The sequence below is a fragment of the Cnephaeus nilssonii genome, assembly GCF_951640355.1.
Source record: "Cnephaeus nilssonii genome assembly, chromosome: 20".
Lineage (NCBI taxonomy): Eukaryota > Metazoa > Chordata > Mammalia > Chiroptera > Vespertilionidae > Cnephaeus > Cnephaeus nilssonii.
The window spans coordinates 29,333,770-29,360,900 of NC_137091.1; the positions used below are offsets into that span (position 1 = coordinate 29,333,770).

Consider the following 27,131-nt stretch of genomic DNA (forward strand, 5'->3'; position numbering starts at 1 on the left):
TTAATCTCTAAAATATGAGATTAGTCTTGATTTCTAAGGTTTCTTCCAGTTTTAAAACTGTGTCTCAACACAGAAGTGTTTTTTGGTTTTGCCTCTCTCTGATTTCACTGAGGTCCTGGGGGCAGAAAACCTCCTAAAATTGGAGGTCTTTGCAGGGAAGGGAATATCCCAATCTCTGGGTTAGTTCTGGTTTCTCCTCAGGAGCTAGTTTCCAGCTAACCAGTCATCCCAGGAAATAGCCCTTTTAAAAGTGGAGGCTCTAGTCACATATGTGAAAGGACGCTCAACCCAAATTCAAACAGGAATGAATGCAAATTTAAAGTACAAGGAGATCCCAGTTTTCATCTAGTAAATTGGCAAAAGAAAAGTTTGGTAATACTTCATGTTGGCAAGGCAGATCAAATTAGTGCAATTGTAAATTTGTTCAGCTCTTTGCAGAGCAAGATACCCTTTGACCCAGCGATTTCCCTCAGGAATTTATCCTACAGATAGACTCACCCATGTGCACAAAGATGTTTGTACTTGAGTATTTATGGTAGCATGGTTTTAGAAGCAAAAAAAACTGGCATCACCCTATACACCCATCAATATATTAAATAAATTATGTTGTATACACAAATGAAATACTGTGCTGTGCAATTATAAAAAGAGAATGAGGCAGACTTTTATGTGTTCATATGAATGGTCTTCCAGGTGGTATATTAAGTCTATTGTGTAAAGCTGTGTATTTGTGTAAAAAAGAAGAATGGGGGTATATGTTTTTATGTACATAGAATATTCCTGGAAAAAAATATACAAGAAACAAGTCTGTAGTTTATTTTTCTAAGCCCTATATTTATTTTTAAATACATAAAATTGTAATTAAAAGTAAATGAGACAACCCAATAAAACAACTGGCGGAACACTTGAACAAGTACTTCACAAAAGAGACTATCCAAAACAGTGTTCATTTTCATTAGTCATTGGGGAAATGCACACTCAGACCACAATGAATGCTATTTACATACCCAACATGAAGACCCCCAAGTGTTGAAGTAACTAGAAGTTCTGTACACTGCTGGTGGGCATGTCATTGTCAAACTGCCTTGGGCAATTGTTGGGAGTATCTGCTGAAGCTGAGCATACTGTACCTATGTTCACCAAGAGGCGTGTATTAGAATGTTCACCCAGCACTACCCTTGATAGTTCTAAATTGGAAACAATCCAAAAGCACATGGGCAACAGAAGGAATAAATAAATTGTGGTATATTCCTACAATGAAATACTGTACAGAATCAAAGTCTATATTACACACAGCCATACAGACCAATCTCACTAATAAGATGTTGAGTAAAAGAAGCAAGACACAAAAGAGTGCATATTATCTGATCTCATTAAAAAGAAGTGCAACGTTAGGCAAAACTGATCTTTTGTAGAGGAGACAGGGCAGGGCAGTGGTTACCATTAATGGGGGATGCTAGTAATAGTCTATTTCTTGATCTGGGTGCTGGTTCTATGGGTGCTCACTTGGTAAAAATTCATCCAGTAATTGTCTGCTCAACTTCAAGTAAACAGCATGTGAGAGAGAAGAGACAGACAAAGGTACAGAGGTTTGTTCCAGAAGACCCAGTGGAGGATTTGATCACATTTGTGGTTTTTAAAGGTCATTCTATCTGCTTTGTGGACAGCATATTGGAGAAGGTCAAGAATAGATACAGGTAAATGTCAACTAATAAATGTCAATGGAGCAATTGAAATAGAACACTCAAGGTTTGGCAACCACGATAGTATTATTGTTGATGGGTGCTAAACTGCTGGAAAATAGGATGTTTAAATAATCTCAAAGCATCTTCCCACAGAAGGATGTTTGGGGTTGTTTCTTATTTTTTTTCCACCGAGTTTGTAGTGTTGAATACAATAGCCAGACTAGGGAAGCCAGAAGGCTTAAATTCCACAGCCCATGGTATTAGACAGGCCCAGAAAGTGGTATGATGTGCTCCTGAATTTATTTTCACTGGGTCCCTGTGCCTCCAGCTGTGGGTAGATCCTGCTGAGGCTCCAGGACTGTGCTGGTGGGAAGGCAGATGGCTAGTGGACAGGTATGGAGCAGTTACTGAGGGTCAGGCTCTGGTCTTGGCCCCCGGATATCTCAAGCTCACTTTCTTATGCCCTTTGGAACTTGACTTGGAAGGCATCTTTCTCCCTGGAACCCCACCTAAAATCGCCCCCCATCCCGCTTCCATTTCTGCAACATCTCACTTCCTCCACCCAGCTTTGCTCCTTGTCAGGTCTCAGCTAACTTCCTATATCTTTCACTTAGTTATCCCATTGTTTCTCCCTCGCTGCAATGCCAGCCCCACGGAAGGCAGGGAGTTCTGTTGGTCTCCACTATGGTCTCGCCAGTGCCTGTCAATAAGTAGGTACTCAATAATGATTCATGGGATGAGTGAACCCCCCATGGTTGGCCCCTTTCATAAATGAAGAAACAGGCCCAGTGAGGGTAAACAGTGTGCTCAATCAAGGTCACACAGCTAGGAGTGGAGAGCCAGGATTCAGACCCAGATGCCTTGCTCTTTGCTGCTGTCATATTGCCTCACAGACGCACTTCATCCTCACATCCCCGTGAAGCTGTACGATCAGGAAACGAAGGCTCCGAGTTAAGTGATTGCCCAAAGGAAGCAGAGAAGCGTGTAGACCTCCTTGCATCTGGCTGTGAAGATCCTGCTCTTTATACTGTACACACACCCTAAGGAGCCGGAGGCCATGCTCCACAGCAATGCAGCTCCATACCAAGCTCTAAGGACTGGCTGGTGACATGATTCCTCTGCTCCTGCTGCCAAGACTCAATCCACCAAGTCCCCTGTGAAGCAAGTCCCTGCCCATGTGTGCTCTTTTCCAATCACTCAGTCCTCTTCTTGGCCTTGTCTTAGACTCATATTGGTTCATTCAGAGGCATTTAGTGATTTACTCTGTGCTTAGCACCATGCTAAGTGCTGCAGACACCAGTGAGCAAAACCAGACACAGTCCTGCCTGTTATGTTAATTAGCTCAGAGACTAATTGAACAAGTAAGTGCACAATTACAAACTGATATGTTCCAATAAAGGAAAAGCACATTGTATGGTGAGAGGGTATAAACCTGGGAATCTGATCTGGTGTGGGGGTCAAGTGGAAGGCTTTCTTTAGTATGTGATAGGTGAAGGACACCTGGGTATTTGATGAGCAAAGGGTGCAGGAGGTGGAGGAAGAGGGTTCCAAGCAAAGGGTGGTGGGGTGGAAAGCAACTTGAATTGTTTGAAGTTCTGTAAGGGGCCCTTGTGTGGAGGGCAAAGGGGGAGTGCCTTGAGTCCAGGCTGGAGCGTTTAGAAGGGCTTGGGTCATTCAGGGTCCTAACAACCAGTTGAGGGATGCCAGCCACATTTGAGGGAAAGTGGGAAGCCACTGGAGAATTTGATCACATTTGTGGTTTTTAAAGGTCATTCTAGCTTCTTTGTGGAGAGCATATTGGAGAAGGGCAAGAATAGATGCAGGGCAATGTCAACTAATAAATGTCAACTAACTGAATTAGAATACTCAAGGTTTTGCAACGCTAGTATTATTGTTAATGGATGCTAAACTACCGGAAAAGAGGATATTTAAATAATCTCAAAGCACCTCTCCACAGATTACTAGTTATTTACAAAAGGAAGAAACGGTTCCTTTACACTGAATAAATATCACCATCTCGACCATTGCTCAAGCATAGTATCATACAAGACACACTGCTGTTTGTGCCTCCTGATACAATGCACTAAGGACACACAGCTGTGCAGTACTGCTGCCAAAAATTATACAGTGCTCCTGACTCTATAAGGGAGCAATCAGAAAAATATAAACAGACATTCTACAAAACAACTGGCCTGTACTCCTAGTACACATTAGTGTCTTGAAGGAGGAAAAAGCTGGTAACCATTCCAGATTAAAGGAGTTTGCTTTTGAAGATGGAGGAAGGGGCCTCGAGTCAAGGAATGCAGGAGGCTGCTAGAAACTGAAAAAGGAAAGAAAATGATTCTCCCCAGAGATTCCAGAAGGAATCACCCCTGCTGATACCTTGATTTTAGGACATGACCTCCAGAACCGTAAGATAATAAATTTGTGTCATGTTAGCCACTAAGTTTGTGCAATATGTTACAAAGGGGGAAGGGAAAATAGACATGGTGGGTAACCAGAAACACAGACTAATGCTATGTCACAACACCAGTTTTATCTTGTATAATTGTTTTTGGACTCATTTTCTAATAAAAGTATTTTTGAATATTAATTTAGTCATCTAATAAATTTACTATTTCTCCTTCCTTTTCTTCCTGCCCTTCCTATAGTAGCATGAGATATCTTAGCAAATGCTCTGTCCTAAATATGTTGTTTTCCCTTGCCTGCCCAGAATCTGTCCCCCTTCTCCTCACAAGAGTATCTCATTTTCCTGTGGGGAACCACCCTTCCCTTGCTCCCTACCCAAGTAGCTGGTTAGGGCTGATCCTCACTCCTGTCCAGATGTGGCCAATCCAGTTATCCCAACACCTGGCCTCAGAGATTGGCTCAAGGGGATGAGCACATGAGTGATGTTGGTCCATTCAGACCGAATCCTGGGACTTCGGCTGGAAATATTGAAAGAGAGAATCCCCGCACCACCACCGCCCCCCCCCCCCCCCCCACTTTTCTTTTTCCGGCTAAGTTGAAAGAACATAAGCCTGTTGCTGCCAGAGACCACTCCATAAAAAGAACCTAACCTGAGAATGAAACCAAATCAGAGGGAAGCAGTCAGGAGGGGAAAGAGACTAAGTCCTGATAACATCATTTGAGCCCCTAGATCTTGCTGGACCAACTCCAGAACTTTTCAGTTATGGGAGCCAATACAGTCCCTCGCTTCAAAAACCAGTATGAATTGAATCCTTATAATTGAAAGAATCCTGGTAAACACACCTTCCTTCCAGGTCCAGACATACTACTTCTATTATATTTCCTTGATTTACCAGTCTCTATATTTCACAACAGAGATAAGGTTAATCTAGCATGACTTGGCCTTTTCATTGGTGCTTCCTCTTCTGAGGGACACAAATATTTTTTTTGTAAGTAATCTGTTATGAATATTTTTCAGGCGCAAAGTCAAGGTCACTGAACTTACTTTCTTCCCCTTTTTAAAAAACGGCTATGTCATCTGCCTCTCTCCAACCCTCTGGCAATGTCAGAAGACCTTCAATAAGATAGAAGGAGAAAAAGTCCACATGAATCTCTTGAAGAGGAATCATATTTCCCCCAAATGGAATTTGACCCCGAATGAGCTCATACTTTTCAATGTCCCTAACTAGCTGGTATCACCAGCCAGGTCAGGCCTACAGGAGATGGTGCCTTGTGCTAGGTTCACTCACTGAACAGAGGAGGACTTCCTCCAGCCACAGATACAATCCTCCTCTATTCCCATAAAGTATGCAAGACAGGCTCATACTCTGCTGGACACAGGGCAGACCTTACAGGAACCAACGGTATGTCTGCTTATCTGTAGTGTCCACATGAAGAAGTGAAGGCTGTCCTCCCTCCCTTCCTGAGTTCACACCACACTTGAAACACCAATAGAACTATCATACATGATGGCCATACCCAGCTGGTCAAGCAAATCTGGGACTAGAAGCAGCTATGACCCAGCCATTGCTCCTGTGGGACTGCAGTTCCCATCTATTTTTCTTCATGTAGTTCCCTTAAACTTCTCCCAGCAAGTCTGAAGTTCAATAGGTCCTCTTCCCACGGACCAGCAGCTCCATGCTTGGGGTTCAGGAAAGCTACCTGATCATCAATCCATGTCATCTTTTCTCATAAATGGCAGGCCCCCAGTTCTTTCTGCACAACTAAAACTTCAGAGTACCCAGTTTTCTAAAACTGACACTCAGCCTCATTTCAGATACTACTGCCTTTATTTTGAGACAGGGCTTTATTATTTCATATGAGCAACCACCAGGAGCACTATAGCTCTGCAATGTAGCTGTGGAAATATCTTTAGAGTTTGAGGTATGGAGCCCATATCCAGAATCAGATACTTAATTTGCTAAGTGTTGGAACCAAGGGTTACCTAACCCCAAACTTACTGGGGAGATGTCAGTTTCTGCTTCTATACCTCATAGGAGACACTACTATTGTTCACCTTTTTTAAAAAAATGTTTATATTGATTTTATTTTTATTATTTATTTATTTATTTATTTTTAGAGAGAGGAAGGGTGAGGGAAACATCGATGATAACATAGATCAGCTGCCCCCTGCGCACCCCCTACTGGTGATGGAGCCAGCAACCTAGGTATATACCCTGACCTGAAATTGAACCCATGACCTCTTGACACATGGGATGATGCTCAACCAACTGAGCTACACAGGCCAGGGCATTACCTTTTTATTTATTTATTTTTTAATTGAAGAAATGTGGAAGGAACAGGATAGCTTGAACGTTGTGTTTACTGTATTTGCTAAAAAAGATGCAGCCTGGCCTAAGCTTGCGGAGCAGGCGAGGTGGAATCTATCAGCCTTTACCAGAAGGATGCCCTCTTTCAAGAAATAAATTGGTCTCAAATTGCCCTTCTATACCATGCATCCCTGCCTAACTTATTTTTAAAGTATGTTCATTAATGCCGTGACTTCACCTTAACTGTGGAATAGGCGGGCAGGAAATGGCAAAATGGTGTTTTAAAGGTGGGGACACTCGGGCGGGGAAGCAAGCAGAACCAGGCCACCCTTCCCGACTCCCTGCCGGAGTTCCTCACCACCCCGTCAAGTCACCAAGTCGCCCACAACAGCCTGCCTCACCTAACCCTTCCCAAGAACACCCTAGTTTTAAGCAGACCCAGGAAACGAGGTTCCCAGGACCTTCCCGCCAGAGATCTCTGAGCGCAGTCCCAGAGGCGGCGGACCAGGCTTCCCACCGAGCAGCAGCCGGGTCGAGAGTGACCCGAACGAACGGACCCCGCACAGTCGCGAGCAGCGCCGGGCGCGGGCGGCGGCACTGTCCTGTCACGTGACAGCGCTCCGGGCCGCCCTCACGCCTGCGCACACGGGGCCGGGGGGCGGGCGCGGCGGCTGACTGACAGCTTGCGCGAGGACCCGGCTCTCCGAGCAGCGCCGCGGCTGCACCGCCGAGCCCACCAGCTCCCGCTCGCTCTGTCCGTCCCTGACCCGCCGGCGCGCCGAGGTGAGAGGGGCCCCCCCGCCGGTGCCCGCGGGTGGGGGGGTAGACGGGCCGGGGTCCCCGGGCGGCGCGGGAGCTCTCCGGAGGGCGACAGCTGGAGCGCCCGAGGCGACGGCACGGGGCTTCTCTGGGACCAGCGCGTGAGGGGCTGTGGGAGGGGAAGGGGGTCATTGGAGACGCGGAGTCGAGGGCCTTGGGCCGCAGGGATTCCTGCGGGGTCTGCGGTGCCGGGCGGGGTGAAGAAATGGGAAGGGGAGCCCCACAGGCTGGGGGACTGTACGCGGGGTCCCCACCCCCGGTGGCAGATGGTGTCGCCAAGTGGCTCTGAGATGGAGCTGGCTCCCCAGTCTTGAGGGGATGAAGTCCCCCTCCTCTTCCCCCCCAGACTCCTGGAAAGGCGTGCTGGGGGGAGTGCCTGGAACCAGGCTGGAAAGACATTTGCCAACTCGTGCGTGTGTTCGGATTTAAGTTTGCTGCCTCTCTGCTCCCGGGTGGCGGACGCGGGAGGGGTGGCGGCCAGGGAGAGGGCCCCCAGGACGGGTGCCTGCCATCAGCTCTGCCCGCGCCTGCCCAGGGCTCCGCTCCTCCCGACAGGTCATTGAGCACTGAGGGGTTTGCAGAGGGCGCATCAGCACAAACGGCAGGGTTAGAAGCGCAGTGTAGGACAGCTGGCTCCGGACAGGCTGATCCGGTGTCCCGGGTCTTTGAAAGGACTGGATGTGGTGGTCTTCTTGGAGCTGGGGACATGTTCCTCTTGTACTGGGTTTGTGCTTCCCTAGGTTACAGGTCGATGGGATTTGGGAGAAGGAGACCGGGAAGAGGAAAAAGAACTGGCCAGCTCCTCCAACTCTCTGGTTAAGAGCTAGGCAAGGGTGCCAACTTGCCTATGAGCTGGCACAGGTGAGGCGCCCTGACCTGGAGGTTGTAGCTGTGGTGAGTCAGTGCTCAAGGCAAGCTGACAGCTGTCAGGGCCCAGGCCATTGTCACCTAACGCTAATGCTTCAGATTCATTTTATTGAAGGCACCCCCTCCCTAACCCTAAACCTGGGCAGCTGAGATGCTTAGCACGGAATTAAGCAAAGATAAAAAGGAAACTTAAGATCGTGTTGCACGTGAGCGCTCCTTGCCGTCTTCTCATATTTCTGTTTGGAAGTGCGTATTCTCCCAGGCTGTCACTCATTTTTATTCCCACTTTGTTGAGAAATAGGACTGAAGTGCAGGGCAATAAGCTATTGAGATCGGCTCACAATGAAAAAGTTGACTCATGAGATTTTCTTTTTCCATTAAAGAAATGAAGAGAGCCGAGGATGCACACATAGCACTCTTGGTGATCAGCAGATTATCTTTAGCCTCTCTCATTTGGTTCTGGAATGCATTCCCATGTGTTTTTTGTTGTTGTTATTTTTTTGCAGTGCTTGTCTTTTGTAGGACATTGTCAGTTAATGTGAAGATATTTTGTATTATTTGAGAATGAAACAATCTACATATATATAAGCCTAAGCGACCGTCCGACTGTCTGACCGTCTGACCGGTAGCTATGATGTGCACTAACCACCAGGGGGCAAATGCTCAATGCAGGAGCTGTCGAGCTGCAGTGACTTGGCAGCTGCAGTTCTTGGGTGATACACCCGGAACCAGAGAGGAGGGAGCCCGATTCCCCGGAGCGTCACCCAAGAACCGCCCTCTCGCAATCCTGAACCTCTCGGGGGATGTTGGAGAGCCAGTTTTGGCCTGATCCCCGCAGGCCAGGCCAAGGGACCCCACCGGTGCACGAATCTGTGCACCAGGCCTCTAGTTAAAGATAATGAAGAAGCTACTCAGTGACGTTAGTAAATTATCAACCTTGTAAATTTGCTACAGAATTCCAGAAAGTGGAGAACATCCAGATATCAGATATGGTTCTCTTTTCATGACAATAGCTGGTTCTTCAGAGGTAAATTGCTTTATGATGATGTCCAATGGCTCTAAAGGGACTCCTTCTAGGACAATCTTTAGGAAAAGTTTAGAGTGGGGTGAGTTATACTACATGTCTCCCTCCCTGCCTCCCCCCTCTTTCAAAAAAGAAAATAATCGGGTTAAAAGAAACATCAAAAGCAGCCTTGGAAGATAAAAAAGAGTCATGGAAAGGCAATGCGCTGTGGGAAGGAGCTGCGAAGGGAGGAGTAAAGGTCCTATTACCAGCAATAACCCCTCACTGTTACACGAGAGTACTTTACAAAGGGCTTCCACACGCAAAATCTTAATTGAGCATCACAATAAACTTGGAGTGATAGGTGGTGTCCTCATTTCAGTGTCACGGATGTAGAAACTGAGGCTAAGTGACTTGCCCAAGGTCACTTAGGTACTAGGGGGCAAAGCAGTGGTAAACCTAGGCATCTGACACCGGATGCGGAAGGGGATGTGGGACGGATCTGGCTAGGAAGCTGCACATCCAAAGGCTGCAGGGCTTTCCCCGCATCCATTGGCAGAGCATCCTTCTCTCCTACCATTTCCCTGCTTACTAAGTCAGCTTAGCTTTCTGGTGTAGATGCGCCTTCACCACTTCCTCCTACCCCAAGCGTGAGATAGTCTGCATCTACTCAGATTTGTTTTTAAGTCTTTGAGAAATCTAGAAGGAAGTATGATTGCAGGGAGTGTCTTTTGCTCAAGTGCTCAGTGTTTCCAAATAGTCTAGGTGTCTTCAACTGTGTGATGCAAGAGACCAAAGCAATTGTAGGGAAACTTGCCATAATTGATTTCCTTGTCCTTCATCCGGAAGAGAAATGCAGTGGTTGTGAAACCTCAGAAGCTGACCCAGTAGTTTTGTTTATTTTATCGTTTTAATACATGATATTGTTTGGGTAATGGTGACACAAAACAAACAAACAAACAAAAACAAAACACATACAACAACAACAAACATGGCACAACTGTTCTCTTGATGCTCAAGATTTAATCCCTGAGCATCAAAAAAGGGACTTCAGCTCTGGCTGGGTGGCTCAGTTGGTTGGAGCGTTGTCCTGTACACCAAAAGGTTGCAGGTTCAATTCCCAGTCAGGCAGGGCATGTACCTAAGTTGTGGGTTTGATCCCAGGTGGGGGTGCATACAGGAGCCAACTGATATTTCTCTCTCACATCAAGGTCGGTCTCTCTCTCTCTCTCTCTCTCTCTCTCTCTCTCTCTCTCTCTCTCCCCTCTCTTTCTACCCTTTCCTCTTTCTAAACATATCCTCAGGTGATGGTGTTTTTTTGGTGTGTGTGTTTTGAAGGGACTTCAGGAGGAGGTTATCATACTTATGTTTCAGTAGGCAAATTTAGGGCAATCAATAGAAATATAGATCTGGAGTGAGAAAGGTGATAGTTCCAGTCTGCTCCATGCTTAGAATATTGTGTTACTTTCTAGACATCACATTTAATGAAGGACATAGGGAAAAATCAAGCATATTCATTGGGAATTGCTCCAGTGGTGAGTGATTTCGAGCCAGTAAGCCAGGAGGCTCTTAGGAGCCAGCGTCATGAAAGGTTCAGGACTGTCATTTATTAAACTTGTCCTATAAAGGCCCAAGGTCCCAAAAACCAAAGGACAAAAGTAATAATGAGAAAGACTTCGGTTTTAAGAACTTTATTGTGTCCGAGTGATCTTTTAAGAACTATGAGTCAAATCATGTCTCTCCCCGGTGGCTTCCCTGCACTCATGGGATCAAATTGAAACTTCTTACCTTGGTCTCCTGGGGTGGCTTGGAGTACCGGCTGACATTGCTGTTTCTCCAGCTTCATCACTTACTACCCTCTTACTCACACAAGTCCCACCTTCCTCCTGTGCTTTGAGCATGTCTACCTTGCTCTGCCTCAGGGCGCTTGCACCAGTGGTTCCTCCTGCCAGATTTTCCCATGGCTGGCTCCCTGTAATTCAAGTCACTGCCCCAAAATCACATCCTCCATGGGGCATTCCCTAACAATCAGGTAATTTCTTCCTGGATCCAAACCCACTCACTCTCTCTTATTACATGGTTTTATTTTTTCGTAACACTGTCAGAAATGACCTTATTTGAGAACCCTTTTATTGTCTGCTCCACATCCACCACTCCTTATCAACAGTGCCCCAAACAGTACCTGGCATATAGTAGGTGCTTAATAAATATTTTGAAATGAATGGTATTTATGACAGTCAAACCTTTTCATGAGTGGGAGAGATTGCTTCGTTGGTAGATACTATTGTTTTTTTGTTGGTTGGTTTGTTTTTTTACTAGAGGCAGTCATACATAAGCTAGCTAGCTGACCTTTGGGCAAGAGAATTCACGCATTCGATAGGTAGTAAAATCAGATAACTTCCTGTATTAGTTTCCTAGGGCTGCGGTAACGAAGTACCACACACTGTGGCATAAAACAAGAGAAGTTTATTCTGTCACTGTTGGAGGGACCAGAAATTCAAAATCAAGGTGTTGGGGAGGTGGTTTCTTCTTGGGGCTCCGAGGGAGAGTCTATTCATGCCTTTCCCCGCCTCTAGTGGTTTCCAGCCGACCTTGGTGTTCCTCGGCTTACGGCTGCACCCCTCCCACCTCTGCCCCTGTGTCACGTGGCCTTCTTTTCCCTGTGTATGCCTTCACTTATCTTCTCTGTATATGTGTCTCTGTTTCTTCTCTTCTTATAAGGATACCAGTCAAACTGGATTTAGGACCCACTCTATTCCATTATGATTTTCTCTTAATTTAACTAATTAAATCCTCAAAGACCCTGTTTCCAAATAAGGTCATATTCACAGGTTCCGGGGGGTTAAGACTTCAACACATCTTTTTAGGGTGGCACAACTCAATGCATAACATCTTCCAACTTCAAGTCCAGTGACATTTTAAAGGGAAAAACTGGCAGGAGGTGCTGGGTTTTTAGGGATAATGACATGGATTTGGATATTTGTACATAAAGCTCCCATGATCCTTACAACTTGCAAGGTAAGTGGTGATCTCTATGTGTCACAAGTGAGGAGGGGCAATTGAGTGGCTTGCCCAAGGTCATGCAGGACCAGATGAACCTGCCGACTCTGATTACAAAGCCCTCGGCCTCCCTGCCCCTCACCGCCTACTGGTGGACAGGTCTTACTAGTGGCACAGTCTGGTAGGATCTAGGACTTCTTCCCTGGCTGTGCAGGGGCCCTGGAGGGCTTGTTTCCTTTAATATATCCTCATTTTGCTGTACCCTGCCCTTGTGCTGCAGGACTAGCTCATTGATGTCCAGTGGTGAAATAAAGACACAGCTGAACATGGCACTCCAGTGTTAGACCTCACGCAGTGGCTTTGATGGATGGTGATACCATTAGAAGTTGCATTTTCCCTTGTGGAGCTGTTCCAGTGATTCTGAAGGGCCTTTTCATAAGGTTTTGAGAGTTCTGAGTTTCAGAGTCTTAGATTTTGACCCCGAAAGGCTATTGCTGATGTTCTAAACACAAGCCATCCAGGTGGTCATAGAATAACTTTTCTCATTTGGAGGTGGAGATGGTGGGGGGGGGGGGTAAGGGAGTGGGTGAGAGCAGGGCAGTCTGCCAGCAAAATATCTGAAATGACTTGCACCTTTGCCCTCAGAGACCTTTTAATTTTTGGTGCTGTCTTACTCAATATCAAATACCCCCTTCCCTTACTTAATTGAATTAATTTTGATTAGGTAATATATGCAGATGATACAAGATTCAAAAGATACAAAAAGATGCCCAGTGAAGTAGTTTCTGGCTCTGCCTTCCCTACCCTCTGGGTTCCTAGCCTTCTCCCCAGCAGCACCATCCCAGCATTCCCTTGTGTGTGTCTCCTTCCAGAGATCTGCTGTCCTTTAATGTCCCTGAGTCCCCCCCCCCCAGCCCCCACCCCCGTGGGCTGCGCTTTCATCCCGACTATCCATTCTTCTTCCTGCCTTAGAAACCCCTGTCTGTGTGGACTGGATAGGCTGTTTGTTCCCATGTGCTAAGTGACAACACCTGTGCCAAGAGTTTATTTTTGGAAGGAAGGGGCTTAGAAGAACGTGAGGCTTTTGAGGCAAGAGTGTAGGGAAAAGCTTTTGTTCATGGAGTGGTTTTCAGAGTGAAGTTCCTTAAACCTCAGCGTTAGATCCGGCAGGGTGGCAAGCACAGGAAGGTGGAAGGGGACGTTGATGTTGTGTTCCTGAGGGGTAAGGTGATGGTAGTAGCTCATATTTTCCCCGTTTCCTTTGCCATGCCCAGCAACGTGCTAGGTGCTCTATGTGAGGGTTGTCACTTTAACCCTCACAAGAACACTGTGGGGTGGCCATTGTCACCACCCCTATTTCACAGATGAGAAGACGGAGGCATGGATAGGCAGAGTAATTTGCCTCCCATCACCCAGCTGATAAGGGCAGAACTGGCACACAGACTCAGACAGCTTTCTCTGCCAGGATCCAACCCAGGAACCATGTTGCATTTAGTTGTCATCTCCCAGTCTCCTCTGGCCGGGGACAGTGCTCATCTTTAGTTCTATGCACAGCTTGGTGGCCCCTGTGTAGAACGGTATCTCGACAGCTCTCCAAAGGAAGCGTGGTCCTAAAGTGACGCATGTGTGAAGGTGCGCGTGGCACAATGGAGGAAGAACCTTACATAAGGAAGACCGCCTTTCATCCTTGGGGGCTCTAGGTTCATTCCAGGTACATTCTCCTGCCTCTGAAAGTCTGAAATGAATTGGCGAAGACTCTTTCCACAAATGCTGAAAGAAATAGTACATTTGGAAGAAAAAGGAGAAAATGTTTTTTTTTCCCCTCCTGTTTACTGAATGCGGTTAGGAAAACAGACCCTGGGTGCAGACCCTGTTTCTCAGTGACATCCTTTTGTGAACCAGGTGCGTTCTGAGGCATTTTCCTGGCTTTGCATCACAGCCAAGCATGACTCAGAGCAAATGACTCACCAGTGGCAAAAATGACCAACGAGCGAGGGGAAAATGAGACTCTAGAAACAGCAAAGCAAATGGAAAATGGCAGAGTAAATGAGCTTAGAGGGTTGTTGTTCAGCAGACATCTTTGAGTTGGGGGTTTAAGGGTGAACCCAGGAAGCTAAAATACAAAAACAGGGCCCAGTAAAGGGGATGGAAGCCTCATGAGAGAAGAAAACCAAATTTTGAGTTAGTAATTTAAAATAGCAAGAATGAAGTAAAAGAATTAAATGAGATCAAAACAACAAACCTACGACCCCTCCTTCGAGCTTTTAACTTAATTAGTGTGGTGATGGTAGAACACAGGAAATGGGAAACCAGTTAATAAAGAAAAGCTAGTCTAATACCCTCTCTGCTCTGAGGAGGCCGATGATGCGGAACTTCATGAAGCAGCAGGAGCACTCTCGGAATCCCAGGCTGGACTTGGATAATAAACACTCCCTTTATCTCCCTTATGAGGAAAGAGGTGTTCTACATAATCAAAATTTTAATGAAAGTAGAATTAAGTCTAGCTATCTGTGGGAGAGACGTAGCAACGTCTCATCTCTGACTTTGTCTCCTATCCTCTTCTAAAGGCACCTGGAGTGGCCAAAAGCTTTGGGGTCAGAGATTGATGCCTGCCCAGTGGCCCTGCTTCTGTTCTGGCTTGCACGCCAGTCCTCTCTCCACATGGCTGCCAGAGTGCAGCATCTTTGCAAAGTCTAAATCAGATCATGGTGTTCCCCTGACGCAAACCCTCCCGTGCTCCCCCACTGCTCCCGGGATGGGATCCCAAATCCTAAACTTGGCCTCCAGGCCCCTGCCTAGTGCCTGGCCCGCAGCCTTGCCAGCCTCAGCTCTTTCCTCCCTCCCTTTGCACTCCCCACTGGACCACACTGCCTGGCTGTGGCTCCAGTGGGCCAGGTTCATTCCTACCACAGAGGCGCCGGTGAATTTGCCTTTCCTCTAGTTGGGATGCTGGTCTTCCAGAGGGTGGAGTGACCGTTCCTGGTGTCTCAGGCCAAAGGAGATCCTGCCTCTTTCTGGTTCTCTGGCCCAGCCCTACCCAATAGAAATACAGGGTGAGCCTCATGCGGCATCTTAAGTTTCCGGCAGCCACACTAAACAAGTAAAGAAAACAGGCAAAATAATTTTGATAGCAGATGTTATTTGGCCCAGTATATCCAAAATATTATCATTATCACATCTAATCAGTATAAAAATTATTAATGAGATGTTTGATATTCCCTTTTTGCACTGAGTCTGAAATCTGGTGTGGTCAGCTCATCTCAGTTCGAATGCACTGTTTCATGGCTCAATAGCCACATGCCACATGTGGCAAATGGCTGTCATACGGGACTATGCAGCTCGAACCTATTTGTCCTTTTATTTTATTGACTTATGAGGGAATATCGTGATGTGTTTGTTTACCAATTTGTTACCTGACTAGCTTTTGTTTTTCTTGTCCACCTGGATCAACACTGGGCACACCGTAAATGTTCGAGAATATTTGTGGAATGACTGAACGAACATGACTGGACAAATGAAACACCCAACCACCCTCTTAATGCTCTAGAGACAACTGAGTGGGCAGTGCCATTTGGAACCTGTTTTAATCAGAGGAATTCAATGCATAAGGTTCCCTCTGACCTACAATGTTAACTACTTACGGTGGAGACTTGTATTGTCCAAGGGCCAATATAAGTATTTTCCAGTGACTCTTCACTGGGTTTATTTGGGGGGAGACAGTGATATTAACCAGGGAAGGGTTTTCAGATAACAGGATTGAGATCCTCAGCACTGTTGCTGGTCAGAGTTAATCAGGGATTTCAACTGGGGGCAATGGCTAGAGACATTCTTGATTGTCATGACTGGGAGGGGGGTGCTTCTGGCATCTAGTAGGTAGAGGCCAGGAAGGCTGCTAAGCATCCTACAATGCCCACGCAGGACAGCCTCACTACAGAGAATCCTTGGCCCCGGTGTCGTGGGCCACAGTCGAGGAGTCCCACTGAGGACCAGCATGGTCCCGTTCCTCCGGGAGGTTATTCTCCGGGAACGTGGCAGGTTCCGTGCAGGCCGTTTTTTGTTTGTTTGTTTTGTTTTCATTCCCTTCTCTCTCTCCCAGGTTAAACCTTCCCACCTCCCATTTCTTTTCCTAAAAGGATAGACCAAATGGGAGCTGCCTCCAGCTATGAGCATTTGAGGTGAAAGGACATTGACTCCACTTTTAAACTATGAATTAGAGTTCTGCAGAGAAGTCATCTGGAGAAGCCTGTGCTGTGAGAACTGTGGATTCGTACACTAAGCAACCCCTGAATGCTACTCAGATACTATTAAAGCAAAGCCAAGCAAAGCAGAAACCCATTTCTTTTCACTTACATGAGAGTAAACATCTACCAACTACACTTTTAAAAGACATGCATTTATACTTCAATTCAGGATATATTTTAATAATAGATATATTTTAATTTTTGGTATATATTGAGATTCCCCCAAAATAAGGGAATTTGTAGTATTATATTGTTCATTATCATAATGTCATATTTGTTCTGTAAGAGAATATTCTCAATATTGTTGTAGAAAAGTGATTGATTACGTATGTTTCAATTTTAAGATTTTGGGCAATACCTGCAAAAATAAACTGAAGTTGTGCTAGACTTGGAAAATTTTTATGTCCTTCTGTACTCTACAACTAGGTCTGCATAAGTCTGATTGGGTGTATGGATGGGGTGGGCTGGGGAGGGAGATGAAACTACCTCCCAGTGGCCAGTTTGTGCTGTTTTCTGTCTGGAGCATCTTCCCTTGTGTGGCCAGCGGGCTCTTACCACATTCCACAGGAAGAACTGAGTGCTCCTACTTCTAGGCCCCCAGTGGCATCTGCATCCTGGAACTGTAGCACTTGTCACGTGGCTGTACTTGTTTATTTATGTCTGTCTCTCCCTAGATTGTGTTTGGCAAGGGAAGGCCCATAATAACCTCTGTGTTTCCTCAGGACTTACCATAGCTCCTGAAACATGGTCAAAGCTTAATAAATTAACTTGAACTCTACAAAATAACACCTTTTATCTGTCCACACTGGTGTTTCCTTCCGTCAGAGAAGCAGTGACTGTGTTCTTTGACCTCAGGTGGTAAAGTTCCAAAACTTGGCACTGAGCAGAGAGATGACAAACATCCAGGGACAAAAGTGGCTCTGCATTTTCCCTAGTTCTCTGTTTTTAATGAGTTGACATTGTGAGCAGAAATTCTGAGTTCTAGATGCAGCTCTGTACAAACCATCTGTGAGTTTGCTCACAAGACATCACCCTGTCACTTCACTTCTCCGTGTCTCAATTTTCCATCTGAATGCTACTTCCAGGAGTCTGTGCCTTTCCCCTTTCCTCTGTCCCTCTGTCCCATTGTTATCTGTCTTCCAACCTGCCGCTGTCGTCCAGAAATCTAAAGACTCATCTAACCCTAACATCTTGGGATTTTATTTGAGTGAAACAAAGTCTAGAACTTGCATAACTGTTTTATTCCTACTCTTTGACAAACATCTCCTTTATTCTTTCATTATTATTATTTTTTATATATTTATTGATTTCAGAGAAGAAGGGAGAGGGAGAGAGAGAGAAACATCAGTGATGAGAGTGAACCATTGATTGGCTGCCTCCTGCACACCCCACACTGGGGATCTAGCCCGCAACCCAGGCATGTGCCCTGACCTGGAATCGAACCCTGGCCTCCTGGTTCATAGGTCAATACTCAACCACTCAGTCACGCCAGCGGGGCAGTTTATCGAGTTTAATAGTCTTCTTGAAGAAAAAGTTTTTGGTTTTATTGGTTTTCTCCATTGTATCTCTTTCCTATTCTCATTGATTTCTGCTCTTATTTTTATTATTTCATTTTTTCTGCTTGTTTGGGGGTAATTTTGCTTTTCTTTTTCTAGTTTTTAAGGTAGAAGTGTAAATTATTGATTTAAGACCTTTCTTTTTTCCCCCTAATACAACCATTGAATGCTATTTATATCTCTATAAACACTGGTTGAGCTATATCTCACAGGTTTTAATATATTTTATTTTCATTCAGTTCAATATGTTTTCTAATTTTCCTTGAGACTGCCTTTATGACAATAGATTATGTTGTTTAATTTCCAAATGTTTGGAGATTTTCCAGCTATGCTTCTATTGTTGATTTCTAGACTAATTCCATTATGGCCATAGAACATACTCGATGTGATTTCAATTGTTATAAGTTTTCTAAGGTTTGTTTTACAAGCCACAATATGGACTATCTTGGGGACTATTTTGAATATTGCTTTGAGTTTGGATTCTAAGTTCCTACCAGCCTTCTGTGAGTTTCAGTATCAGTTGTGTTTTCAAAGTCTTCACTGTGCTCTTCTGATCTGTCCCTGTTGAGCCACTCCATGGCCCATATGGGTCCCAGGCAGTCTCACCTGAACTTCAGAGTCTACAGTAAGGAAATTTCCTTATTCCCATCTTTACATATCTGCTGCTCCCAGTTAGGATTATATCTACATTGCTCAGCTCAGGGTGAGCCCAGGAGCTCATAAACAGCTTTATGGGGTGGTTTTCCTGAGCTCCTCCCTCTTTGCAATCGCTGTAGTACATTACACTTCCTGGGGCCGTCTGTCCTTAAGCCAGAAAGCATGGGCTTTATTCCTCCTGCTCTGCTAAACTCTTCCTTGGCACACATCCATGACTAGGCAAGAGCAAGACTGAGAAAATCCAAGGTTTGGTTGTTGTTTTTCCCCGTCTTCAGACCACAGCATTTCCAATTGCAAAGAAAGTTTTCCTCCCTCTGAGTTTCAGGCACCCACTGGAGGACCAGGACACAAGAGAGCTGAGAAGACAGGAATGGAAAAGGGAATTTGCCTGGGTTTGGCCCGCTATCTCTGAGAATTGGCTGATCTCTTTCATTCTCTACAAACCAGTACTAGGTGGCTCCTCCTGGTACTCTGCTGTCCATACGGATGCTCGCTTCTGGGTATTAGGTTGTATTTAGTCCAGGCTGGGGGTCCTGGATGAGGAGATGGCAGAGTCACCACCACTTTGGTGGTACATCAAATTCTGGTTGTCTTCCCTCATTTCTCTACTACTGTTTACGTTTCAGAGACTTCAAATAGCTGCTCTGTTTATTCTGTCCAGGTTTTATAGCCACATTCAGTGGGCGAGACAGGTGCTCACTCCATCTTAATCAGATCCACTGGGAAGCCAGAGACGGTTTTTTAGATGCATTTAACAAAGCAGTGAGGAAGCTAGGATGTATCTGGCTCAGGAAAATTGTGGTTCCTATAGGGAAAGAGGAAAATAAAAGTTGAAAGACTAGGTAGATATTGACAGAAATACCTGATATACAGGGTCACATAAAGAACTTAGGGAAACTTGAAATTTCCTTATTCCCATCTTTACATATCTGCTGCTCCTGCGGAGTGGGAAGGGAGTTCCTCAGCACCACGCAGGCTGCCAGCTTGAACTGAATGGTTTTCTCTCCATCAGGAACATATGGAAGAGTATACATGGAGAAATAGAGAAAGATTACCTTGAGTCTTTAACCTAGGATATCAAGTGTTTGTATCCAGGTCGTCACCAGTGTGTGCAGTTCATGCTGCAGAGTCTGATCTGAACTTGATAGAGAAGTTAATATCTCTCTCTTTTTTTAAATACACACACACACACACACACACACACACACACACATTAATATACTTTATTGATTTTTTACAGAGAGGAAGAGAGAGGGAGAGAGAGTTAGAAACATCGATGAGAGAGAAACATCGATCAGCTGCCTCCTGCACACCCCCTACTGGGGATGTGCCCACAACCAAGGTACATGCCCTTTGACCGGAATCGAACCTGGGACCTTTCAGTCCGCAGGCCGACACTCTATCCACTGAGCCAAACCGGTTTCGGCGAGAAGTTAATCTCTTAACGTAGACTTCTCTTTCTCTCTCTTTTGCTCTCATTCAGTCACTCATTCACTCAAATAAAGCAAAGCCCTTATTGTAAGAATAACTCCTGCTTTGTTCAAAGACTTTCTGAACAAGTGGACCATTGATACCACTAACAATCACCGAATTTCCATCTACACATGTTGACACAGGTGAAAACAAAGGCCATGTAAAAACTGTAAAGCAGCCCTGGCCAGTGTGGCGCAGTTGGTTGTCATCCCCTGCACCAAAAGCTTGCTGGTTTGATTCCTAGTCAGGGCACATGCCCAGGTTGTGGGTTTGGACCCAAATTGGGGTACATACGGGAGGCAACCAATTGATGTCTCTCTCTCTCTCTCTCTCCAAACAGTAAAAACATTTTTTTAAACTTGTAAAGCAGAACTTTTGAAATGGCCACTTTCTTCAGGGCATCTGAAACTGATATGATCTTGAAAGTTTCTATTGATTCATGTACTAAGTCTGCAAATGCCTAGTATTACTACCATTTAGAATTTGGACAGCACTTTAGCCATTTGACTTTTTTTTTTTTTGCTTTATCAGACCATTTGATCCTTATAGCAACAGTCAAGGGCACACAGGATAGCTGTGGTATTGTCCTATATTGTTGTTAACTTGGAGAGTATAATTTTACTTCTTGGTTTCTTCATTTTTCATTGCATTTCCATTTAACATAAGCATTTTCATGATGCCATATTCTCATTATTAATCTCTCTAATATTTCAGAGAGTGTCATAATTAATGTAACGGAATTTACAAAATTTTTTTGACCATTTAGATTATTTTCAAATTTTAATGTTATAAATAATGCTGCATATAGGTTTTTTGGGTCATATTTTGGGTTATTTCTTTAGGGTAGGTTAAATAGATATCCTTTAAAATATTGTTAAACATGTTTCAACATTAGGGAGGATTTCAAAAGACCATGGATGACCTATAGAAAACACCAGCGTAACACAATAACAATTTCCAGATTTCTCCATGTTGAAGAGCAGGTTTAGGATGTGCCAAGAGATTTAGCCAGAAGGATGTGGGTAGTGTGTATAGGGAAATGAAGAAAGCGTTAGCAAAGTCAGAGAGGGAGGGGGGGAGAGAGAGGGAGAGAGAGATGGAGGTGCAACTAGCCTGATGAAAGCAGAAGTTCTGTCTTGAAGAAGCCAACTACCAAATGCTTATGCAAGGTTGCTTTTGAATAGTGTCAGCGCCCCTTCTGTGCATGGCCAGTGGAGAGCTGCATGGGCAGCCTCGTCCAGCTCCAGACTGCAGATCACCTTGATCAGCAGCCAGGGATGACGGTGTTGTAGCGGAACAAACACTGGCAGTTTTAACCAGAGGGCGTACTGCAGCCTGCCCGTGATCCCTGTGTCCAGGAGGATGTGCCCGGAGCCTCTCCTCCCACAGACACAGATGTCCGGTGCACATCGCTCTTTGCTTTGGCCCTTCACTGGGCCAACGGGAGCAAAGCACCAGGCTGGAAAAGATCAGACGTTTGTTTGCTGAGCCCATCCCTGACCTCCCTTCTTTGGTGAAGGACCAAGTCACAGATTATTCAGGGAACCTATCCCAATCCAATACTTGAATGCAGCTATTTCCATACCAGGGTTTGGGGCAATATGCATTTATTTTGCCAAGTTACCCAAAAGGATGGAAGGCCAAGTGGGTCTATATCCAAATTGAATCCAGCTGTCCCCGGATTGTCAGCTGTGTCCTTCTTTTATTAAAGAGGTACAGCTGCTCACTAAGGGGGTGGGGAGGATTCCTTGCAGTAAATTCTAACATTTTGTTATAGTGGAACCAACTCAGTAAGTTAATAGCAAAAATTAATGGAAAACCACTGTCACCAAATTGCTCCTTATTGCTTTAAACTAGAGGGCCCACAAACTCGCTGAGGAATTTCCTAGGATGAACCAAATATTAGTAAAGTGTAAAATGTATACCCAAATGCCTGGATAAGGTGACTTCAGTTGGGACTTAGGATGATTTTGAAAAACTGAGAAATCTTAGTGGCTCAGATTGTGGAGGAGCCATCCTATATGCAAATTGACCCTCACACCCTTGTGTCATCACAAGATGGCTGCCCCCACGTCATCACAAGATGGCCGACAGGGGAGGGCAGTTGGGGGCGACCAGGCCTGAGGGGAGGGCAGTTGGGGGGACCAGGCCTGCATGGGAGAGCAGTTGCGGGTGACCAGGCCTGCAGGGGAGGGCAGTTGGGGCAATCAGGCCAGCAGGGGAGCAGTTAGGAGTCAATCAGGCCAGCAGGGGAGCGGTTAAGGGGTGATCAGGTTGGCAGGCAGAAGCAGTTAGGGGCAATCAGGCAGGCAGGCAGGTGAATAGTTAGTAGCCAGCAGTCCCAGATTGTGAGAGGGATGTCCGACTGCCGGTTTAAGCTGGATTCTGCAGGGATCAGGCCTAAACTGGCAGTTGGACATCCCCTGAGGGGTCCCAGATTGGAGAGGGTACACCGGGCCTCTAGTTGGTTTATAATCAGATATCCCTTTTCCCTCCTCCCTAGTCCACTGGGGACTAGTTGAACTCCTGGACCCTTCTGGGTTTTGGCAACGTGGTGAGTGGGGTGTGCTCTGGAGCCTACTTCACTGTTGCTGAACCAAGGGAGGCAGGATCTCCTGAGTGTATGCTCCGTGAGGCAGGGAGATTGTCTCTCCCATGGTCTGTCCCAGCTCTTACTGACCTGGTGAAGCCACTGTTTTGTTAGGAAGTCACTGTGTTGGGGAACCAGCAGATGGCCCATTATCTCTTTCCTGTGCACAGTGAACATTTTAGATGCTTCCTTTTTCCTGGAGGTCATAAAATAGGAGTCATTGCCAGATGCAGCCATTAGGACAGCTGCATTGGAGGGAAGCCTGCACTGAGCATCCTAAGATGTTATCTCAGCATGGACATGGCACGAAGCCCAAGAGGTTTAGCAGCCTTTCCCGCTGCAAACCTGCTAACAGCAGATGTCCACCTTCCGATTCTGGCTTCCCTAAAAAGGGGACTCTGGAGGGGCCGCTCTAATGCCTGGAGATGCTGCTGTGCCAGGGCTCCCCTGTGAGGCTCATCCTGCCTTCTGCAGCCACTGAAACAATCTGATCTCTCTGTCACCCTCAGAAATTTGAAGACCACTCTCTTGTCTCCCAAGTTACTTTCTCCATGGTAAATGTCCTCAACTTTTTCACCATTGCTCATGTGACACCATTATCGGGAAGGCTTTTGTTTTATTTATTTATTTATTTATTTATTTATTTATTTATTTATTTAGCATGCTCTCCAGAATCTCAATAGATCTCTCCTTTTTCCTTTCCCTTTTTTTTTTAAAAAAAAATTCTTACAAGCATTTATTGAATTAAAATGCCTTTGTCCTGCCATCCTTTTTTATTTTTTATTTATTTTTATTTTTTTAATACTCCCCACCCCTTTTTCCTGTCTATGGTTACATTGCAAGATTCCCTCCCTCTCAAGTTAGGATTATCATTAAAAATTTGAATACACTCTTTAACTTTACCAACATCTAGGTGATGTCTATAATCTTCCTTGTCTCTCATCCCCAAGTATACTGTTAGCTGTCCATCTTCTTGGATAAATATGTGGCATTTTATTGTCCAGTTTTCCTTGTTGATTTTTGCTATGGGAGGAAAATATATGTTGTATGTGTTTATACTCACTCTCCCTGGATTATTAAAATATATCCTCCAGTAGTTTTTTCAAAGAGGGTGTACAAGATATAAACTTTCTGAATTCTTCGATATCAAAAAATATTCTTGTTATACCCTCAAAATTAAATTAATATGCTTTTGCAACTTTATTATTATTATCCTAATGGGTTGCTTTGGACTTAAGAGTTGAGGAGAACAATGCATGTGGGTTCTTAGGTGTGTTGACTCACTGTAAGAGAGGCTGGTCATTCCTCTCAAAGTGTGGATTGGCCAGGATGTCCTTGGAGAAGCCTGACAGGTGAGCAGAATTGAGTGAAACCATCAATCCTGTCCTGGAGCAGGTACTTTTGTCAATGGACCTGGAGGTCAGGTTAGAGTTTTTTGCTTTTGGCGTCAAACACATTGACTAAGTGCACGTACAGTCAGCCTGTGAGCTGACTCTGGACTTGTGTAACTTTGCGTTAAATTGTCAGACACCCTCACTAATAATTTATGTGTTATTCAAGGGCAGAAACAACGTTGTCATCACCTCTTTGTTCCCATAGTATGTCCTGCTCCTGGAAGGCCCTTAGCAAACTCCCAGGAATGAACCAATTTCCTATCAAGAGGCATATTTATTTTTAGTTTTATGGGATATTGACAAATAACCTTGTGTACATTAAGGTGTACCACATAATGATTTGATATATGTACATATTATGAAATAGTCACCAGATTAAGTTAACACCCATTAGCTCACAGTTTCATTTTTTTTTCTTGTAATGACAACTTTTAAGACCTACTCTTTTAGTAACTTTCAAATATATAATATAGTAATGTTAACCATAGTCACAAGTTGTACATTGCACCCCCAAAACTTATTATCTTATAGCTGGGAGTTTGTACCTTTTACCCATTTCCCCACCACCTTCCTCTGGCAACCACAAATGTGATATCTGTTTCTATGAGGTTTTGTTTTTAAGATTCTAAATATAAGTGAGGTCATACAGTATTTGTCTTTCTCTGTCTGACTTCATTTAGCATAATCCCCTTAAGTTTTTATCCTTGTCACAAATGGTAGGATTTTATTCTCTTTTATGGTTGGATAATATGTCTTTGTACATATATACCACATTTTCTATCCCTCTAGCTTTATGTCCCCCACGTTCTCCATCAACATGTTAACTGCACTTAAGTCTGCATTTAAATTCATGAGGCTGTAGGATAGAGCCTGGACTGGAGTCCTTTGCCAATTAGTGATAGAGACATCTTTCCATGTTGACTGTGGGTGAGGCGGCTCGACCATCATATTTCATCAAATTTAAGACATCATCAATTGTAAGGTTCACCATTTTATTTTATACATTATGAAGAAAGATCAAATAATTCCATTTAAACAGTCCCACAATGCTTTATTTTTCACTTAGAATTTTTATTCTGTATTGAAAGAACACCTTTAGAATTACGTAGACATAGATTATTATCAAGTATCACTCTTGTTCATAACAAAGAGGAAAGTATTAGCAAAATGAATTGGTTAAAGCACTTCTAAAACTTCCACTCAGAGAGGCCCATTCTTCGGAAGTTGTCTCAGAGCATCAAAGTCCCTCATCTTTGCCATCAATATGCTCCTTACAGAGTGCTCCCTGCATTTCCCTTTGGGGAGGAGGGGAGTGTCAGGGAGGGGTCCAAGGGGGAGGGGCATGTTCTGTTCCCTGAGGTGGGTGATGGTTACATAGAATATTCACTTTGAGGGAATTCATTGAGTGATATAGTTATGATTTATGTATTTTTAATTTTATTTTTTAATTGCTTTAAAAAAGAAAACAGAGTCCAGCCTGGTCTCCAGGCAGTGACAGCTGGATCATGATGAGCCTGGCAGGGAGCAGTGCTAAGGCACATCTATTTCAGAGGTCTGAAAATGCACAACCAAAACCCCAGAAGTATCCTTCAGGATAATGAAACCCAGTATTTATAAATCCACCTGATTGCATAACATTCAGGCCTCAAAGTTGTCATGCATTTGTCAAGTAGTGTGCTAACACCCAGGGTGCTCCTACCACCGTGCCCCTCCATCCACGCATCTGTAAGAAACACAAAATATAGCGCCAGAGCACAGTGTGACACTAGGGTTTGACCTCAGTCCTCACCGCTTCCCTTCTGTGGTGCCCACAGAGCCATCCTGTTAGCAGCCTCTTTCTAGGTATTCCCTGACAGGGCTATCTCCCTAAATCTGTTTCACAGAATCTGCAGTCTTCCTCTTTGAAATGAGGTTTACATCTGCCCTCTCTCGCCTTCCCCACCTGTTACCTTTGCTTCCTCAGAAATAAGAAATCGTGATTCAGAGACTTATCCTGTAAAGGCTGGGAGTCGTAATTCATGACTGTGGCAGCCATGTGCTCAATCCACTCTCCTTGACCAGTGTGGCCTCAGCCCCAATTCAAACCTGCAACCTGGTGCCTTGTGCAGGGATTCCAGGCAACCTGTGCTTACTCTCCTGAGAGCAGCTCCTCTGCTTTTCCCACACCTGTTGGAACCTCTCACTGTCAGCAGTGCAGCTTAGCCCTTCTCTGCTCTCTAAGGGGTTCTGTGCTTCGCATGTGCTCTGGTTCATGATCCCCAAGTCCGTGTCTAGCCTGGACTCTCCTAGGAGCTACAGCCAATCACTTTCACCTATTCCCATGCAGGTGTGTCCCAGCAGGCACCTTGAACCCAGGGAGCTGGGGGTTGTGTTGAGATGGATGCCACAAAGGTCCTGAACATGGGCCCCGAATGGCCACAGGCCCTCCGCTCCTCCCCAAGCCTCCCACTTGTGCTCCTTTTGGTCAGGGACATCACTGGGAGGCCACTTCTTGACACTTTGCCATCAGAAAACTTTTGAGTGCTTTGGAAGTCTCTGCTTCAGATTTGAGACAAGAGGGTAATTAAGTTTCTCCCAAGGCCATGCTGCAGTGGTAACTCATTCCATTCCACAAACCCAAGAGGTTCATAGCCCACCCCATGGGAAAGTCAGGACTTTGTTAACATCGATTGCTCTCTAGAGATGCCTCCCTTTCCATCTCTACTTAGCAGGAACTGACCTTGACTTCAGAGAGATGTAGCTCAGGCATCTTCCCTGACTATCTCCTTGCCTTTGGGTGTGGTCTTTCATCTTCCGAGCTGCCATCTACTCCAACCTGGTGCTTCTTTTTCAGGTGTTTGTGCCCGATTGCACAATTTGCATTCATACTTGTCTTACTTTCCCTATTAGATGTGCACTTTTTAAAGATTGAGTTCATAAATTATTCTTCGTATAGTGCTTTGCACACAGCACCTACGCAGAGAACAGTGGAACTGCTGAATGAGTTTTGTTTGCCTTGTGGGTTATATTTGCTGTTCACTGAGGCCAAGGAGTGTGTGGTGGTCTCTCTTGCAGCCTAGCACAATGGCTTAGGGGCAGGGCTTAGAAACTTTATTGACTAAAAGAGCAATAGTGACCCGATAGCCTTT

The 27,131-nt window shown here is 45.0% G+C and overlaps 1 protein-coding gene across 1 annotated transcript in view; it reads left to right on the top strand.

Moving 5' to 3' along the window:
• The first annotated feature begins 7,062 nt into the window (after window positions 1-7,062).
• The window catches only part of KIAA0513, a 53,510-nt gene continuing 33,441 nt past the window's right edge, over window positions 7,063-27,131 (top strand). The window contains exon 1 of the mRNA XM_079800726.1: window positions 7,063-7,186. The gene's annotated coding sequence lies outside the window, so the exon portion shown is untranslated. The remainder of the gene's footprint in view (window positions 7,187-27,131) is intronic.